The 7,500-nt window shown below is 60.6% G+C and overlaps 1 non-coding gene across 1 annotated transcript; it reads right to left on the bottom strand.

Moving 5' to 3' along the window:
* Positions 1-437: 437 nt before the first annotated feature.
* On the bottom strand, positions 438-2,325 carry LOC144889451 (18S ribosomal RNA). Its single transcript, XR_013621749.1, has one exon. It is a non-coding gene; the product is annotated as an 18S ribosomal RNA (ribosomal RNA).
* Between the last annotated feature and the right edge of the window lie 5,175 nt (positions 2,326-7,500).

Genomic DNA, 7,500 nt, shown 5'->3' on the forward strand with positions numbered 1-7,500 from the left:
GGACACCGCCGCGGACTCTCGATCGACTGCGCTACCGGCAGACACATCCGGTGACAAACGCCGACGCATCGCCGACACGGCGCCGGCGATCGCGTCTTCCACCTCTCTCCCTGGGTCGCATCGCTAGGGGTATAATGGCGTAGGGTCCTCGGCGTTCGGCGCGCGCCGTACGCCGCGCGGCCACCCTCGAACGACAAAAAAAGGACCGAGGTCCTAGTCCATCGAACGGTGGCGCCGCGCGGCGCATCGAACGCGGCCTCGGCCGTTCGCCCTTGAGCCCCCCCCCCCCTGGCCCCCGTGGGCCCTTCACGCTGGCTCATTCGGCTCGTCGCGTCGCCTCGTGTCGACCAGAGGAGCACCGCCGCCTGGACGACCACGGACGACCACGTACGTCTGTCTCCGTCTCTCTCGCGTGTCTCTCGCTCGTGTTGTCCCGATAATGATCCTTCCGCAGGTTCACCTACGGAAACCTTGTTACGACTTTTACTTCCTCTAGACAGTCAAGTTCGCTCATCTTTTCGGCGCACCGGCACGAGCCGAGAACGGCCCGTGCAGGGGCTGATCCGAGGATCTCACCAAACCGTCCGATCGGTAGTAGCGACGGGCGGTGTGTACAAAGGGCAGGGACTTAATCAACGCGAGCTGATGACTCGCGCTTACTGGGAATTCCTCGTTCGTGGGACACTGTCTCAAGCCCCAGTCCCCATCACGGACGGGGCTCAGCGGTTTACCCGAGCCTGACGGCGAAGGGCAAGGTACACGCTGGCCCGTCCAGTGTAGCGCGCGTGCGGCCCCGGACATCGAAGGGCATCACAGACCTGTTATTGCTCCATCTCGCACGGCTTGCAGCCGCTCGTCCCTCTAAGAAGTTAGTCCGCCGGCCACACCAGGGTCGCGGAACTAGTTAGCGTGTCGGAGTCTCGCTCGTTATCGGAATCAACCAGACGGATCGCTCCACCAACTAAGAACGGCCATGCACCACCACCCACAGAATCGTGAAAGAGCTCTCAGTCTGTCAATCCTTCTCGTGTCCGGCCCAGGTGAGCTTTCCCGTGTTGAGTCAAATTGAGCCGCAGGCTCCACTCCTGGTGGTGCCCTTCCGTCAATTCCTTTAAGTTTCAGCTTTGCAACCATACTCCCCCCGGAACCCAGAAACTCCTGGTTTCCCTCATGGCTGCCGGACGGGTCATGCCATTCGACGCCGCCCGATCGCCGGTCGGCATAGTTTACCGTCGAAACTAGGGCGGTATCTGATCGCCTTCGAGCCTCCGACCTTCGTTCTTGATTAAGGAAAACATTCTTGGCAAATGCTTTCGCTTTAGTCCGTCTTGCGCCGGTCCCAGAATTTCACCTCTCGCGGCGCAGTACGAATGCCCCCGGCAGTCCCTCTCAATCATGACCTCCGTCCCGCAAAACCAACAAAATAGGACCGAGGCCCTATTCCATTATTCCCAGCTGCGGTGTACAGGCTCTACCGACCCGCTCTGAGCACTCCAGTTTCCTCAAGGTAAACGCTTTCGGCCCACAACGGACACTCATCCAAGAGCGTCCGCAGGGCTCCGACAGTCTCGCCGCCGGGGACGGGCGGGGAGAGGAAGCGCGCCTTGCGACGCGTCCCCCCCGCGAGCCCCGGCGTGATTTCCAAATACGAGCTTTTTAACTGCAACAGCGTTCGCTTACGCTGTTGGAGCTGGAATTACCGCGGCTGCTGGCACCAGACTTGCCCTCCAATGGATCCTCGCACATGGGTTTAAGGTGCACCCATTCCGATAGCAGCGCCTCGACCGAGGCCTGCATCGGTATTTTTCGTCACTACCTCACCGTGTCGGGAGTGGGTAATTTGCGCGCCTGCTGCCTTCCTTGGATGTGGTAGCCGTTTCTCAGGCTCCCTCTCCGGAATCGAACCCTGATTCCCCGTCACCCGTAGCCACCATGGCAGGCGCGAAGCCTGCCATCGAAAGTTGATAGGGCAGACATTCGAATGAAACGTCGCCGGCGCGGAGGCCGAGCGATCTGCAATCGTTTATCCAGAGTCACCATCCCGTGGACGGGCCCGCGTGGGCGCCGCGTCGATTTTTGGTGCTGATAAATGCGCGCCTCCCCACAGGACGCCAGGAGAACCCGACACCCGCGGGGACCGGCGCTCGTTTGCATGTATTAGCTCTAGAATTGCCACAGTTATCCAAGTAACGTCCGAGCGCTCAAAGAGACCATAACTGATTTAATGAGCCATTCGCAGTCTCAACGGGTCTGTCCGTTCGCACTTAGACATGCATGGCTTAGTCTTTGAGACAAGCATATGCGGCTGGCAGGATCAACCAGGGAGCGGCGCCATGATTCGGTAGAAACCAGCCGCCTTCGTGCCGTCGAGGTGAGGGCGACGCACCCGTCGTGCACGTCGTCCTTCCCCGACGGCCCATGGAGCAGCGGGGAGGACCGCGCGACGGGTCGCTCGACGCTCGAGCGCAGGCGACCACGCGGCGGAACCCCCGCGACCGATCCGTGTCCCGTGTCCCTTGTCCCTTGTCCGTATTCCCTCCTCGTGACCACGACTACTCCATGTGTGCACGCTCCCCCATGGAGCTGCCGCGGCGGCGGCACCGGCATCATCACGCCGCATATCGACAACCGACGCAACGTGGCAACGGCGGAACACGACGACCGTACCATATACCATTCCCGCTCGGACGACCGTCCGTGGCACGAGTCACTTCACCGTGCCGAGTGTGCAGTGTCCGCGACGAGGTCCGCAGGAGCGGGGCGCAAGGCGCGTGACGCACGTGAAACGAACGACCGGTGTCGTCATGCCTCGAGCCGGGGTGCCTCGCCTCGTCGGGCACTTCGCCCGCCTCCGCGGTGCGAGCCCTCCATCACCCTCCTCCGGCGTCGCCGAATCGACGGACCGTGCGCACGCGCCTGCCTGCCTACAAACGCCTCGTCGTTTCTGCGTATATCGCATCGTCCAAAAAGCAAAAGGAGCACGCAACTTCGGCCGCTCGAGGAAAGACGGCGAACGCCTCACGTTACGACTAGGAGGCGAGCGTCGATCCCCGGGGCGGCCGGGTTCACGGAACCCTGAGTTCGTTCGTTCGTTCGTCCGTCCGTCACGGACGACACGACACGACCACCACCGGTGAAACTGCTCGGACACGTTTTGATAATGCACGCCGTGAAGCGGGCCGCGGAGCCAATCGGGCACACAAGCGCGCTCACGGTCGACACGACCGTGCCGGTCACCCCGTTCGAGGAGAAGACCCGACCGATAGAAACAACGGAGGGACTCCCGACGGGGAGCGGCAAAATCGCCAGCCGATCGACTGTGGGAGGTCATGCACAGTCCTCACGACGACCTCATAGGGCATCAATCCAGTCAAGGTTGGGCCCGTCATCGAAAGCCTCGGGTTACCCGGAGTCGAAGGCGTCCGGTCGACAAAATACCATGGTGAAGCCGAGGTGCCTCATCCGGGGTGTGTTCCCGCACAAGCGGTCGGTGTACGTGCACGCCAACACACTCAAGCGCCACGCACGCTAATGCCATCGGGTACCCTGGTAATGGTGACCTTCTAGCTAACAGGCCATCACCATTATTGGCCTTTTCCTGTTCGTTCAAGGGGGGTGGACGACAGACACAGTCGCACACACACACCCTAGCCCTCTCCGACCGCTCGCTCGCTCAGGCGCATGCCTCCTCACACTATTGTGCAGACCAGGAGTCAGGTGGCCTGGTGTGACGGGGCACGCGAACTGGTGCCGGGCGAATCGTGAAAAGGCAACGAACTGCACCGGCCGTGCCAACGCTGGGAGATTGGTTCGTTTTCTTGGTCTTCGTTCAGGGTCGACCCTAACGCTAACCCGCTAACCCTATAACCCTAACGACCCGAACCCTAACAATCCGAACCCTAACAACCCTCACCCTAACGACCCGAAACCTAACAACCCGAACCCTAACCCTAACCCCCAACAACCCTAACAACCCTCACCCTAACCCTAACCCCCAACAATCCTAACAATCCTAACAACCCTAACAACAAGGTAGGGGAACGGGGGAGAGGGGAAAAGAGGGGGGATGGGGAGGGGGGAGGGTGAGGGGGAGAGGGGAAAAGAGAGGGGGATGGGGAGGGTGATGGGAGGGTGAGGGATGGGAGGGGTGAGGGTGATGGGAGGGGTTGTTAGGGTTCTTGGTCTTCGTTCTGGGTCGACCCTAACCCCTTAACCCTAACCCTAACGACCCGAACCCTAACGACCCGAACCCTAACAACCCTCACCCTAACCCCTAACCCCCAACAACCCTAACAACCCTAACAACCCTAACAACCCTAACAACCCTAACAACAAGGTAGGGGAACGGGGGAGAGGGGAAAAGAGGGGGGATGGGGAGGGGGGAGGGTGAGGGGGAGAGGGGAAAAGAGAGGGGGATGGGGAGGGTGATGGGAGGGTGATGGGAGGGTGAGGGATGGCAGGGGTGAGGGTGTTGGGAGGGGTTGTTAGGGTTCTTGGTCTTCGTTCAGGGTCGACCCTAACCCCTTAACCCTAACCCTAACGACCCGAACCCTAACGACCCGAACCCTAACAACCCTCACCCTAACGACCCGAACCCTAACAACCCGAACCCTAACCCTAACCCCCAACAACCCTAACAACCCTCACCCTAACCCTAACCCCTAACCCCCAACAACCCTAACAACCCTAACAACCCTAACAACCCTAACAACAAGGTAGGGGAACGGGGGAGAGGGGAAAAGAGGGGGGATGGGGAGGGGGAGGGTGAGGGGGAGAGGGGAAAAGAGAGGGGGATGGGGAGGGTGATGGGAGGGTGAGGGATGGCAGGGGTGAGGGTGTTGGGAGGGGTTGTTAGGGTTCTTGGTCTTCGTTCAGGGTCGACCCTAACCCCTTAACCCTAACCCTAACGACCCGAACCCTAACGACCCGAACCCTAACAACCCTCACCCTAACGACCCGAACCCTAACAACCCGAACCCTAACCCTAACCCCCAACAACCCTAACAACCCTCACCCTAACCCTAACCCCTAACCCCCAACAACCCTAACAACCCTAACAACCCTAACAACCCTAACAACAAGGTAGGGGAACGGGGGAGAGGGGAAAAGAGGGGGGATGGGGAGGGGGGAGGGTGAGGGGGAGAGGGGAAAAGAGAGGGGGATGGGGAGGGTGATGGGAGGGTGAGGGATGGCAGGGGTGAGGGTGTTGGGAGGGGTTGTTAGGGTTCTTGGTCTTCGTTCAGGGTCGACCCTAACCCCTTAACCCTAACCCTAACGACCCGAACCCTAACGACCCGAACCCTAACAACCCTCACCCTAACGACCCGAACCCTAACAACCCGAACCCTAACCCTAACCCCCAACAACCCTAACAACCCTCACCCTAACCCTAACCCCTAACCCCCAACAACCCTAACAACCCTAACAACCCTAACAACCCTAACAACAAGGTAGGGGAACGGGGGAGAGGGGAAAAGAGGGGGGATGGGGAGGGGGGAGGGTGAGGGGGAGAGGGGAAAAGAGAGGGGGATGGGGAGGGTGATGGGAGGGTGAGGGATGGCAGGGGTGAGGGTGTTGGGAGGGGTTGTTAGGGTTCTTGGTCTTCGTTCAGGGTCGACCCTAACCCCTTAACCCTAACCCTAACGACCCGAACCCTAACGACCCGAACCCTAACAACCCTCACCCTAACGACCCGAACCCTAACAACCCGAACCCTAACCCTAACCCCCAACAACCCTAACAACCCTCACCCTAACCCTAACCCCTAACCCCCAACAACCCTAACAACCCTAACAACCCTAACAACCCTAACAACAAGGTAGGGGAACGGGGGAGAGGGGAAAAGAGGGGGGATGGGGAGGGGGGAGGGTGAGGGGGAGAGGGGAAAAGAGAGGGGGATGGGGAGGGTGATGGGAGGGTGAGGGATGGCAGGGGTGAGGGTGTTGGGAGGGGTTGTTAGGGTTCTTGGTCTTCGTTCAGGGTCGACCCTAACCCCTTAACCCTAACCCTAACGACCCGAACCCTAACGACCCGAACCCTAACAACCCTCACCCTAACGACCCGAACCCTAACAACCCGAACCCTAACCCTAACCCCCAACAACCCTAACAACCCTCACCCTAACCCTAACCCCTAACCCCCAACAACCCTAACAACCCTAACAACCCTAACAACCCTAACAACAAGGTAGGGGAACGGGGGAGAGGGGAAAAGAGGGGGGATGGGGAGGGGGGAGGGTGAGGGGGAGAGGGGAAAAGAGAGGGGGATGGGGAGGGTGATGGGAGGGTGAGGGATGGCAGGGGTGAGGGTGTTGGGAGGGGTTGTTAGGGTTCTTGGTCTTCGTTCAGGGTCGACCCTAACCCCTTAACCCTAACCCTAACGACCCGAACCCTAACGACCCGAACCCTAACAACCCTCACCCTAACGACCCGAACCCTAACAACCCGAACCCTAACCCTAACCCCCAACAACCCTAACAACCCTCACCCTAACCCTAACCCCTAACCCCCAACAACCCTAACAACCCTAACAACCCTAACAACCCTAACAGGAAGGTAGGGGAACGGGGGAGAGGGGAAAAGAGGGGGGATGGGGAGGGGGGAGGGTGAGGGGGAGAGGCGAAAAGAGAGGGGGATGGGGAGGGTGATGGGAGGGTGAGGGATGGGAGGGCTGAGGGTGATGGGAGGGGTTGTTAGGGTTCTTGGTCTTCGTTCAGGGTCGACCCTAACCCTGACCCTAACCCTAACCCTAACGACCCAAACCCTAACGAACGGGGGAACGGGGGAGAGGGGAAAAAGAGGGGGGAAAAGAGGGAGGGAGCGAGCGACGAATTCCCGTCCTTCGGCGGAGGAGGTTCTTGGATACTTGGTTCGCTCGTGCCGGTACCGGAGATGCCTCGCCTCGCTTTCGTCGTCGATGGTCTCTCGAGGATGGACGACATCCCAAGTAGGTGGTAAGCGAAGGACGTCTTCTGTATTGGACAGGAAGGTCCCGTGCTCGTACGTCGGACGGGCCTTTCGGCGAACGACTCGGTTTGGGCGGCGAGCACTTGGTTTGAGGGGCCTTGTGGAGGTTTGTGTACGTGCGTGTACGAGGAAAGAAGACGCGCGACCACGCGACCAACGCCGGACGGCAGAGGCTCCGCGGCCCGGCCCCGGTCGGCCTGTAGACGGTCGGCCGACCCGGAACGTTGGAGCCGAAAACACAGCTGCGCTGCCCGTCGAGGGCCACGTCAAGTCGTTCGTCCCGGTCGGCCTGTAGACGGTCGGCCGACCCGGAACGTTGGAGCCGAGCACAGCTGCGCTGCGCTGCGCTGCGCTGCCCGTCGAGGGCCACGTCAAGTCGTTCGTCCCGGTCGGCCGACCCGGAACGTTGGAGCCGACGAGCGAACTTGTGGAGGATGCGTGGTGGTGGGTACGCGAGTCGGCCGGTTTACCTAGGACCGAACCGACGAGCCGATGGGGGCGAGGGAGGGAGGGAGCGAGCGACGAATTCCCGTCC

Source organism: Myxine glutinosa, unplaced genomic scaffold (assembly GCF_964187855.1).
Source record: "Myxine glutinosa unplaced genomic scaffold, kmMyxGlut1.1 SCAFFOLD_3952, whole genome shotgun sequence".
NCBI lineage: Eukaryota > Metazoa > Chordata > Myxini > Myxiniformes > Myxinidae > Myxine > Myxine glutinosa.